Below are 12,839 nucleotides of genomic sequence, written 5' to 3'. Positions count from 1 at the left end.
AAATAATGTAAACACACACAGAAATCAAATAGTACTTCAGTAGATGTGAAGAAATTGAGGAAGAGATTGGATTTATATGCCGCCATTCACTCAGAGTCTCAGAGCAGTTTACAAACTCCTTTCTCTTCCCCTCCTCACAATAGACACCCTGTGAGGTAGGAGGAGATGATAGAGCTCTCTCGAGAACTGCTCTTGAGGGAACAACTCTGAGAGAACATGAGACTGGCCCAAGGTCACACCAGCAGCTGCATGTGGAGGCATAGGAAATCAAATCCAGTTCTCGCAGGTTAGAATCCACGATCTTTTAAAAAAATATTTTTTCAGGTTTTAAATAAAAACATTACAGAAATGAAAATGGGGTTAGGATTACAACAAGAAATACATGAACAAACTGGATAGCAACAGAGAAGACCACTGGCTCTCTGCAAAATCAGTAAAAACAAAAGCAGTAAAATCAGACAGTGTTTAGTATACACACTAAAGGTGCACTGAAATTAAAATGCCTTGATATGTCACCTGAAGGAGTGATCCAAAGGGACTTTCCAGGGTAAAGCTTACAAAGCCAGGGTGCCTCAGTGAGGATGGCTTTATCTCCCGTTTCTGTATGTTATACTTTTGACAGTGGCAGATAAAGCAGAGCTGATTACATGAATGTATAGGTCAACTAATAAGGAGAGGGGTTAAAGCAGGGGTGTCAAACTCATTTGTTATGAAGGCCGGATCTGACATAAATGAGACTTTGTTGGGCCAAGCCATGTCAGGTTTGGCCAAGTCATGTCGGGCCAGGCCATGTGTATATCTATTTAAGATTAGGTAGCAGAGATATAAACTTTATAAAGGACACAGACAAACACAATTAAAGATTTTTTTAAAAAAAACCCCTTAAAACATAAGCACTCATTGGTCTTAAAGGTACTTTCTTGTATTTCTCCCATGGAATCCAGGAAAAATAAGCTCTGGCTCTTTCCTTCCTTCCCCAGGGGGCCAGGAGGGGAAGGATCCTCAGCCAATAGAAGGAAGAGAGGCTTGGCTCAGTAGCTCTGTTGTACAATTGAGAGAGCCTGGAAAAACAAGCTCTCCCTCCCCCCTTCCTCCCCCAGGGAGGAGCCCAGCCAGTGGAGAAAATAGAGGCTTTGCTCTGTAGCACCTGTGCAATTGAGCAAGCCTTGCAAAGCAAGCTGTTACGAAGAAGGAAGCAATATATAGGGAGAAGGAAGGAGATGACAGCCAATTGCACGGGGGCTTGATGGGAGCCCTCCAAGAGCCTGATTCGGCCCCCAGACCATATGTTTGACTCCCCTAGGTTAAAGTATGTAGGCCTCAGGGCTTTAAAAACCAAGTCATACAATTCAATTCATTTTGAGAACAAAATGGAAGCCAGTGAAGATGGTATGATATAGTCATTACTCTGGCTGCCACATCTTACAGTAGCAGCATTTAGTGGACTATTCTCAAAGGCAATCCCACAACACATACATTGTCTGATAAGAGTAGTCTCATGTGGATGAGTCATATATGACATGTTAGATCTGTCTTCTCCAGAACAGGGTGCATGTCCCTTGCTAGTTTAAGATGTAGAAAAGCAATCCTGACAACTGACCATTTAAGGGTAACAACAAGCAGTGCACTTTATTTTAAGTGAGTGAAGTCTTATCTAAATCTTGACATCTAATCCTTCATCAGCTATTCAGTGACCAAAAGCAGATTTATGTTTATTAAGCTGCAGTACGTTAGCCTTCATCTAATGCAGGAACAGTTCCATGCAATGGTTTACTCTGCTCAAAACCTCTCTGGGATCTGATGGAAAGGAAGATTTACATTCATGAAGTGATGGCATTGTCCTTCACATGTCTAGACATCATTCCTAGTGGATTCATGTAGGCACTGAATAACAGGGACATGATGGAACTCTGTGACACCCAGCAAACAGCAAATTTCACATTAATACATTAACACCTGAAGCTGCTTTTCAAGGCTTCAGGTGGAAGTCTTTCTCATTGTCTACTAACAGACTAACCTAGGGATTCCCAAACTTTTTCCCCCCATGGCCCAGTTATTTTTACACTTCTCCTTTATGACCCACTAAAATTTGGGGGTGGAGCCAAAAGTCTTTGGGGGTGGAGCTGGGAGACAGGAATTATGTCATTTCCTGTAGTGTCAAGGACCAAGTGATGTCACTTCCAGGGCACACTGAACCTAAACTCCACCTTTCCTGTGATGTCACTTCCTGGGTACTCCCCCAAACCTGCCTCTTCTTCGAAAGTAAATTCATTTTCAGAAAAATCTCTCTGAAACTCATGTGGAGCCAAAATAGGCATGGAAAGTGGGCGGTCCTCTCTTTTCACCCCCACACTTGCATGCACCTATCTGTTTGTGTATTCTTCTCCAGCTTGCAAGCACTCCTAATGTGTATGTTCAATTGCCTGCACCACCTACACATCCCTTCCTCAACAGCACTAGCCAGTGTATGCAACTGGGAGTGCTGTTGCCATTGCCATCAGGAATGCCAGCACTGTGTACCACCCACACTGGGCCCTGGCAGCTGCTCTGCCTCAAAATATGCTGACACATTTAGTAGGCCTTTCCTTCAGCTGCTGCTACTGGAACCCTGCCTCAAGCTACAACCAAGCTTGCTTGGTTTCAAGAAAATCTTTCGACAGCTATTTTTCATACTTTTCGTTGGTTGAAACATGAGGAAATTGCTGTGAAAGGTAGCAGAGAATTGTATTTCAATTGATAAATTAATTTCAAGTTATATGAAGTTCATACAAGCTTTTCTGCTGTTATCCCAAAAAGGATATTTATAAGGGGCTTGCAGCTTTTTACTGGCTGTGTTTCCCATGCCTTTAAAAGTGACCTGTTGTGCAGATACTTAGCCAGTGAACTACTTTCATCCTTTTTAATATCTACAGGAGGAGTTTAATTTTGGTGTCAGACAGATATTAAAAGCAGGACCAGTAAAATGTTGCCAAGTTCATAGTACCATCTCTTCAGAGTGCTGCTGAGATATACTGCAGTAATTTCCAATAATCTCTTTCTGCCCCACACTTCTTACTCTCACTCACTCACACAGAAATCTCATAGAAGGCCACCAGGCTACAACTGGGGGTGCCGACTTTTCATTGGCAGAGCTCCTATGTCTGCAACAACAGTATGATGAACAGAAAAGTTTCATCCAGTAAAAATGGAAGGAAAGAAAGAAAGAGAAAGGGAAAGAAAGAAAGGAAAATAATGAAATGGAAGGAAAGGAATGAAAAAGAAAAGAAAAGACATGGAGAGAAAGAACATAAACATAAGAGGAGCCATGTTGGATCAGGCCAGTGGTCTATCCAGTACAAAATTTCCTCATACAATGCCCAAAAAGCACCAGAATCTCCAGTAGTGGGGCCAGGGGACTAGAAGCCCTCCCACTGTTGCTTCCCCCCCTCCCAACACCTAGAATACAGACAGAGCACCACTTGCAGGGAAAGAAAGAAAGAAAGAAAGAAAGAAAGAAAGAAAGAAAGAAAGAAAGAAAGAAAGAAAGAAAGAAAGAAAGAAAGAAAGAAAGAAAGAAAGAAAGAAAGAAAGAAAGAGGGGGCGAAGGGGGGGGAAAGCTTTCCTCATCATCAGATGACCCCAGCCAGCAAAAATTCTGCCCAGGGGTTGTTTGATAAAAAAAAAAAATAGCTACTGGAATAGCTACTCCCCGCCCGTCCTGGCTGAAAAAAAACACACACACCCTTCTTTGCCGCCCAGGCCTCCCGGGGAAATCTCCCCAAAAGAACATACTGCAAGGCACATGAAAGCTCATACCTTGAAGAACACTTCATGGGTCTAAAGTGCCAATGGATGCTAGCTTTTCTCTCAAACACTGGGAATGAGGGAGAAGGAAGGAAAGGCAGCCCATCTCCTCTCTGCACAACATGGAGACAGGGCAGGGCTAGCTTTGTTGGGGACGGGGCTAGCTTTGACTTTTCTTGTGACCCGGTAGTGAGGCTTCCACGGCCCGTTATTGGGTCATGACCCTGCAAATGGGAAACACTGGAATAACCCATCCTTTTAATGGGAGATTGAACCTTGGACCTTCTGTATGCCAAGTTACAACATCTTCCTTCCAGGAGGTCTGGAACCAATAGTTTCTAACCCTGGCAAAGCTAATTAGAAGGGCACCATGCTTGTTATCAAAAATTGCTGTAAAGTCAACAAAATAAAAAGGGAGAATCCCTATGGTATCTGGCAAAGAAAAATCTACTAGAGCCCAAAACCAAATTGAGAAGGACATAGATCTTTTTATGGAAGCTGCTGTTGCATACTTGATCCTAGTAATCCATAAGTTGATGGTACCCATGGGATGAATGTTGGGATGAATGGGGAAAGGGGAGATAAATGAAATTGGGTTGAAAACCCGTAATTGATAGTGTCACTTTTGTTGTCTGCCTACTGTTTAGTGGTTGCACTGAGCAGCTATCTTCATTTCTGGGGCACTGTAATGGGCCAGCTGCTTCATTTGACTGCTTTATCTGCAATGTTGGCCTTACTTAAATTAATGACAATATTCTCACAGCCTACCAAATTTTTGCTTTTCCTGCCAATCAAATATACTGAAATGTTAAAACCAAGGCATATATTTAAGGCATTGTTCAGAAATAACATTGGTGCTTCAGTGAGTTTAATCTGTCTTTATAAATCTTGTTTCCTGAGAAGATTATTTTCACCACTAAATGCTTTTTAAAAATGAAACAATATTTTAATTATCAGGTTCAGCTGTTGAAATTGGTTGTACATTTCCTTTTCATTTACTCCAGCCACAGGCTGTCAATTAGTTTTCACCTCCTACTTTGAATGCCCAGTTTTTAGATTGCTTTATCCTCTTAATTATTATTTAGATACAGCTTAGTACAAAATTCAAGGAGAGACTGGATGCATCATGTGCTGAAACAGATCTATCACCTCAGAAAGCAGGTATTAATTTTAATCTGTTCATTACTATAATAATATCTTTAGTATGTAGTTTTAGTTATTCATAATAAAATAACCACTGGGCAGGCCTACTCATTAAACAATTACAATGTTGGAATCCTGACACTGAATTAACACACTTTAATTCTCTTCCAATTTCTTTTCTGATTGGAAGTTTGAAAAATATGTTTCTGTGATACTGAAAAGAAATGCTTTATTTCTGATAGTGGGCAACCTGCTGTTTGAAAGTAGTTTCTGTAACATCCCTGCTGATCAGATTTGAAGTATGATGAAGTCCATGGCTCTTTATTAGATGTGTGTGTTTATTTGATTGAATACCATAATTAGGGATGCTCCTTAACCTTCTATAGATTTCCATTTCCCCTAAAAACTGCATTTAGCTTTTCTCCTTTGCCTTTGAAAGAACATAATAACGTCAAGTGAGAAGCGCTGATTAGTTTACTCTGTCAGCCATGCAATACCTTGGATAGATTCAGATAAAGTGGGATATCTTCTCTAACAAGCACTTGTTTTTGAACGGAAGTAACATGGTGGTAACCGTGGAGAAATGCCATTTTGTTTGTGTTCACCTGTTAATTGGATGGGGTGAAACTATCAAACTTGAGGCCTCCTCATCCCCCCTGCCTAGGGTTGCCAAGTCCAATTCAAGAAATATCTGGGGACTTGGGGGTGGAGCCAGGAGAAATTAGGGGTGGGGCCAAGATGAAGGCTGTGATAAGCATAATTGAACTCCAAAGGGAGTTCTGGCCCTCACATTTAAAGGGATGGCACACCTTTTCAATTCCTTCCTTCCATAGGAAATAATGAAGGATAGGGGCACCTTCTTTGGGGGCTCATAGAATTTGACCCCCTGGTCCAATCTTTTTGAAACTTGGGGGATATTTTGGGGAGAGACACTAGACGCTATACTGAAAATTTGGTACCTCTATCCCAAAAAACAGCCCCCCCAGAGCCCCAGATACCCGCAGATCAATTCTCCATGATTTTCTATGGGAATAAATCTCCATAGGGAATAACAGAGTTCCCAGCAGACATTTCCCTCCCCTCCCCCCCGCTTTCTGACGACCCTGAAGCGGGGGGAGGGTCTCCAAACCGGGGGATCCCCTGCCTCCACCTGGGGATTGGCAACCCTGCCCCTGCCCTCCTGTGTGTAACCAGTAATCTGAGGGCAGTTCCCTAAAGAGAACAGGAAGTCCATCAAAGGTCTGTCCCAGAATACTGCAGGAAGGTGGACCAGTTCCTGGGCAGGTTATTAATGTTCTTTTGGGTGGGAAAGTTCAGTTCAAGGCAGTTGTCAATTGGAGCTTGCAGGAAACAGAGCTCTGCTCCTGGGCCAGAGTTTGTGGCCATCTTGGAGAGTATGATTGACCATTTATCCAGTTGTAACTAAGTAAGGTGCCTGGCCTGCATACCATCCATCCAGTTAGGGCATGAGTTTAAATAGGGAGGGAGATTAAGTGTTTTCACCTGATTTGATTTAATTCTTCTGCTCACATAATATGCCTGCATATGGTTATAATCTTTAAATAAAACTTTTGACTGTTCAGAGTCCCTCTGTACCACATAGTCCCCCCAACTGGAAATGTTAGGAGTGGGGCAGGGAATCCCTAAGGTGGAGAAATTTGGCAAAATGGCCAGTTCCCAACTCTCCAGAGGAGCCTCAAGATGGCTTCCTAGTCACATGGGAGGGAGGTTAGGCATCTGTCCTGCCTAACCAGAGCCCAAAACAGGGACAATGGTGACAGAAATACCCTGAGGCAGTGGAGTGGAACAGCCTCTTCAGGTCAGAATACCAGGAAGGGGGTGGGTGGAGCTGGGGTTTGCCAGCTGATGCAGACTCAGTCTATTACAGTAACAAAAAAGTAGAAGAGTTCTGAAGGGATTCATTAAGTAATGGGTTCTGCAGCTTTTGCTCAAACTAGATTTCTTTTTGGGCTTGTTTAGACTGCAGAGGCTGGAGAGTTCATCACATATTAAAGCCCTATCTTCACGTGTGTGTTTTTTGCTACTAAACACTTTTTTGCAATGTAGTTCAGCCAGTCATTGGTAAGCAAACCGTTTACTGAACACAGTGAACTGAACAGGCAGGCAAAGGCTAGCAATATATATACTATGTTACAGTTGGGAAAATCCCTTTTAGTTGGCAGGAATCCACCCTATTGGTCTCTCCAGGATCCTTCATTTGCATGTGCAGATACATGCCTTGCATTCCGATTGGCCGGTTAACATGAACAGCCAATCTGAACGTAAGCATTTGTATTCTGGAAGGTAGAAGCATGCTTCAGTTACTATAGCTATTTACAGTGCTAATTCAGCAGTTTCACAGATAATACATAACACAATGAATGCTAATTTTTGCAAAGATGTTATTTAATTTGAATTATCAATTCTCTGATTCTGTTCAGAACTGTTATTTTGTTCTGGATGACGTGATCAGGCTTGATTCAGATACAAGCATGCACTTAAGAAGTGTCTAGTTAGCTTTTCTGTATCAAATCATTTGATTTCTAGCAAGAGGTGCACCTTGACAATGTCTCTGGTTCATTATGGGTATAGTACATACACAGTAATGCTATTAGAGGATCTTTCTTCTATTTGATTGTTTATTACCATTCAGATATACAAATCTTTAACATTGACTAACTCAAAAGCAAAGTTATGCCATCCATTACTACTGCATAGAACAGTTACATGAGTCCCTAAAAGTACCTTACCAAAGATAAGCAGGTCACAGGCAAGGAGCCCCTTCAAAAAAAAACCACTCTCAATTAATTCAGATTTTCCTATGTATAGGTTTTAGGGTTGCCAATCCCCAGGTGGGAGCAGGGGATCCTCCGGTTTGGAGGCCCTTCCCCACTTCAGGGACATCAGAACGTGGGGGGGAGATGTCTGCTGGGCGCTTCATTATTCCCTATGGAGACTGATTCCCATAGGGTATAATGGAGAATTGATATGAGGGTATCTGGGGCTTCAGAGGGGCTATTTTTTGAGATAGAGGCACCAAACTTTCAGCATAGCATCCAATGCCTCTCCTCAAAACACCCTCCAACTTTCAAAAAAGATTGAACCAGGGGCTCCATGAGCCCCCAAAGAAGGTGCCCCTATCCTTCATTATTTCCAGTGGCGGGAAGGCATTTAAAAGGTGTGTGGTCCCTTTATATGTGATGGCCAGAATTTCCTTTGGAGTTCAGTTAGGCTTGTCACAACCTTGCTCCTGGCTCGACCCCAGTGTCTCCTGGCTCGACCCCCAAAGTCTCCTGGCTCCACCCCCAAATTCCCCAGGTATTTCTCGAATTGGACTTGGCAACCCTAATAGGTTTTTAAAATAATCTTCTGAAAACAACTAGCTGCCCCACTGGATAAGTGTGCACATTCTTGGTGAACTAATTATTTTACTACTTTAAACATTGTGCAAAGTTATCAGGTCTTTATTTTTCTTTTTGATGTTTTACACTGATAAGTGACAGCTGACTTACGGCAACCCTGTAGGGTTTTCATGGCAAGAGGCGTTCAGAGGTTGGTTTGCTATGGTCTGTCTCTGTGTCACGACCCTGATATCTCTTGGTGATGTAGCCATGAGGCACTGCCTGCCTCTAGAGATACCCCACTTGAGCTAAGGGGACCCCAAGCTATACAAAATTGAGTCTGATCAGAAACAGGCCAAGAAATACTTCATTCAAAATGGAGTAGAGCAGAGAGCTTGTTCTAGTCCCACCTAAAGGCTCCCTTCATACATGGCCTTCTCCCCCGCTCAAACGGAATGCCATTTCAAAATCGCATGCCAGTTCCCTTTTATTGATTCAGTGTTAACCGATTACATGCAGAAAAAAATCAGTTTATAATCCCTTCTTCTTGAAGGCTTTCCAAGTTTTGATCTTCTTACTGAAATCTGCCTCTTCTCCCCTTGGCACATTCATCTGTTTTGCTGAAAATGATATGGCCTTCATGCCGTCACGTCCTCCTGTGAGAACTTTGATCAGTCTTGAGTTCCGCCTCTTCTTTATAACTGCGCACATTGTCTCCATTTTGATTTCCTTCAGCACCTTTCCCAACGAATCTTTATCCATTTTTCTTGACTCAGCAGACATCACTGGGGTCTCGTTACCACTCTGCTCATATAAATTTGCAGTTTCACTGTATTTCAGAATAAAGGTTTGCATCTGCTTTTGTATCAACTCTGTTAACAAACCGATTTCCTGCTTTAAGAAGATTATGGTTATCATAACATCTTTTTTATCAAACGCTTTAATTTGCAATGCCATTTTCTCCACAGAATAACTCAGTCTGATAATCAAAGTTAAAAAGTAGCTCCCAGTTAGTCTGTCTTTCTAAATCAACTCCAGCCATGTGCTTTTCTCCTGCCTTTCAATTGTAGTTGTTTCAGTCCTGATCAAGCATCACATACATTTCTCTTAAAGGTATATCATGCTTTTATTCAGACCTTATTGCAACCAAGTGGTGATCTCATTATAACTTGTTTAATTGTAAACCAAATCAGTTCGAATATCTGTGCTCAGTCCAATTTAAGTTATTGAAAATTCTAAAGTTTGTTCTTCATCTTGTTGAAGCCTCCCTTGCGGACAAGGGGGGGGGGAATTATCCTCCTTTTCCCCTTTCTTTTTGAACAGTCCTAATTGTTATGTTAAAAGATCCATTAGCCGGTAGTATTGGAAAGCAGACTTACTTCCATGGTAGAATTTTAGTGATTAAGAGAGAAGAATGATGCATCAAAAAGCTTGTTTCCCTTGCTCCTGTAGAACTCCTTGCTGTCAGGAGACCCCTCCAGGGTCCCCCTCGAGATGCCACAGCTGCAGCACCCCTCCTACCATCCAGGGGTGTCGTTGAAGCTGAGCTCTGTAGACCACCACCAAGCTCGAGGCGCTGAAACCCAGAAAAACAGACTCCATGATCTTTTTGATCAAGACCAGTAACTATTCCCTTATATTTCTGGCAATATCTGTGACATAGATCCAAACGAGAGTAAGCAAGCTGTAGTGAGCAGAGTGCAGGATTAGGGGTTGGGAAACCTAGGATCAAATCTTCACTCTGCCAGGAATCTCACTGGATGATAACAGGCCATCATTTAACACAATCCTAGGACTGTGTTCTGATCCTATCATGTATAGTGCAGGTCTGCTAGTAGATGCAAGCAAGCCAGGGTGGTATAGTGCTAAAAGTGTCAAAGTAAGCTCTGAGAAGTCTGGGTGCAAATTCCCGCTCTGCAGTGTACCTCACTTTTTACCACACAGTAAACATGAGCTAGTCATTTTCTCCCAGTATCAACTCACAAGGTTATTGTGAGGAATAAAATGGGGATGAGAGAACCATATATGTAGTCCAGAGTTCCTAAAATTTTATAGAAAAATAGCATTTCCCTCTGGTCCCTGCATGTCAGGTGTGCTGGTTAGCACTGCTCACCTGGCAGTGTGGCTATTGGCAAAAATGTCACTGGATTCTTTTTTTGGGAAATCTGAGTAGAGAGCATCCCCCTTTTTATGGACATACCTTCTCATGCTGAATCACTCTCTCTTCTTGCTGCTACAGCATCTTCTGCATCCTGGGAAATTGAACATAGTCATCAAAGCAGAGGAATTACTGCTCATTCCCAAATGTTGGATTTGGATCATTTATGATATTTACAAATGAGATATTGTTTGAGTTAGGTTGCAGTTAGTAATATTCTGACTGCATATTTCTATAATGTGCAGTGTTCAAAATCCTGAGCATACATTACAGCAATTTCTAAGCACTATTTAAACTCCAGTTTGTTTGCATTTTCAAGGCATGAATCAGAGATCATCAGGAATTGAAAGCCATCTTTTGGCGGGGAGATATTTGATCGCCTTTCTTACACTGTTGGATAAATGGTCATACAAAAGAAATATGTGGGGCTAGTCCTTTTGTTTTAGTTCTCAGTCCTGTTGAGAAACACTGTGATGTAGTCTTAATATTACACAAATTATGTGTGTATTTTCCTCTACCTAGAGCATAAAGAAAGATGTAATTGCTGTAGTCCCTGTGCAATTTGATTAATAATGCAGGGGAACTGGATATTTTCTGTTAATTACAAGATTGGTGCCTCTCCCTCTTTGTGCATCTTGTGCCTTGATTAAGTAGAATCAGCATTTCTGCAGTTCTGAGTTGCCACAGGCACAGTCAGGAAGAAGGAGTACAGAGAGATGACTCTCAGCAGGGACAAGCAGACAGAATGAAAGCTAGAATTGATTCTTCTCTTATATATTAAAAATAAGAAGACTGGTATAATGAAACCTTGAAGCCAGCATTTTTGAAGCACAGCAGAGTCCCTAGTGCATACTGTAATACAAATAATAAACAATAACAATTTAATAAATATGCATTAGGTGTTCTGTATTGAAGAACTTGGCACATTCAAGCTAATTACTTCTGCCTGCATTGCAGACTCTGCAAATACTTTTTGTAAATGAAATCCTACAGAAAGCTTGTAAAGAAAGCATATAAGCATATTAGTCTGGTGCTTTGCAGTAGCTGATCATTGCAATGTGCAATTAAAAATGAATGTTTGGAAGTTAAAAAAAACACAAAAGTAACAAATCATAAAAGGTATGATACTTAGGTTGCAATCCAATCCATGCCTACTTGGGTATACACCCCACTAGCATCAGTGAAATTTACCTCTGAGCAAATACACAGAACTGGCTGCAAACTTCAAAATATTACAAATATTAAAATGAAGGAAGTTAATGTTGCAGAAGAACATTAGTTGCCTGAATTTCAGCACCTCCCCATTAATAATTATTTATATAAATTGGACTAGGGCAAAAGATGATGCCCATATTTGTTGGCTGATTTATTAAGGTAAAATATTAGATTCATGGGAAATGTGAAGTGTAAAGCTTACTGAAAGTAGAAATTCAGTCTTTATATTCTGTCTCCACACCCAGTTGCCCACTGCTTCTAGTTTATTTGTAGCACTTAGATGATACTTACGTGACCTATCCTCACAGATAGACAATATTTCTGCTTCCTGTGCAAGATCAGATGAAAACATTGATGGCTTTTCTTTCACACACACACACACAAAAGTCACCAGTGTGTCTTCATCTGATCTTGCACAAGAAGCAGAAATATTACATAGAGGTAGATAGATAGGTAGATGGGGGGCGGGGAGAACTAGGAATAAGGCCCATTGTGAGAAAAAATTCAAGGGGTCTAGAAGAGGCTCTGGCAAGTTCCCCAGCCTTAGGCACACAGGGTCAATTTGCTGTGTCATACATGTCATACCATGATGATGATCATGCAGATGCTGAAGTTCAGCATTCCTTTTGTCTGCATTGTGTTGCTGCTGCCTTTTCCTGTGGTATTTGGCCGTGTAGCATTTAGTATCAGCGTGTGCTTGTGGTGCGATCTGTTCGTGGCTTTTGGGCCTGTCATGGTTGTGTCATGAGTATGCATCTCAAAGCGGCTATTTTCTATAGGGGATTTGATCTGACATCAATTTTCCATCTCCTCCTGACCCCTGCAGTCTCTACCTAGAAAAGTACGGTCTTTCTCCATAATGTGGACCAAAGCAAGAGAGAAGCAACCTCAGTGGGGTATAATGACACAGAGTCCACCCTGCAAAGCAGCCATTTTCTCCAGGGTAAGTGATCTCTGCCTTCTGGAAAGAGTTGTAGTTCTGAGGTTCCCAGGAGGAAATGGCTGGTTTGAAGAGTGGAGTCTATGCCATTGTATCTGTCTGAGATCCCACCCCTCCTCAAACCCCGCTCTCTTCAGACTCCACCCCTCAAATCTCCAGAAATTTCCCAACCTGGCATTGGCAACCCTCTCTCCTTCCCAGCCAACTAACCTGTATCTGCCCTCCTGGCTTTAGCTTACCATCTCTCTCCACCGTAGTC

General features: G+C 41.9%; 1 protein-coding gene across 10 annotated transcripts in view; it reads left to right on the top strand.

Moving 5' to 3' along the window:
* RALYL (RALY RNA binding protein like) overlaps positions 1-12,839 on the top strand; it is a 488,219-nt gene that overhangs the window by 161,186 nt on the left and 314,194 nt on the right. Inside the window, exon 2 of one of the 10 annotated variants that reach the window (XM_060243559.1) lies at positions 4,869-4,944. The exons of the other annotated variants lie outside the window; for them this stretch is intronic. The gene's annotated coding sequence lies outside the window, so the exon portion shown is untranslated. The remainder of the gene's footprint in view (positions 1-4,868; positions 4,945-12,839) is intronic. 10 annotated transcript variants of the gene reach the window in all.

Source organism: Heteronotia binoei, chromosome 7, assembly GCF_032191835.1.
Source record: "Heteronotia binoei isolate CCM8104 ecotype False Entrance Well chromosome 7, APGP_CSIRO_Hbin_v1, whole genome shotgun sequence".
NCBI classification, from domain to species: Eukaryota; Metazoa; Chordata; class Lepidosauria; order Squamata; family Gekkonidae; genus Heteronotia; species Heteronotia binoei.
The sequence above is the reverse complement of the archived record's forward strand: the minus strand, read 5'-3'. Positions and strand labels throughout refer to the sequence as shown.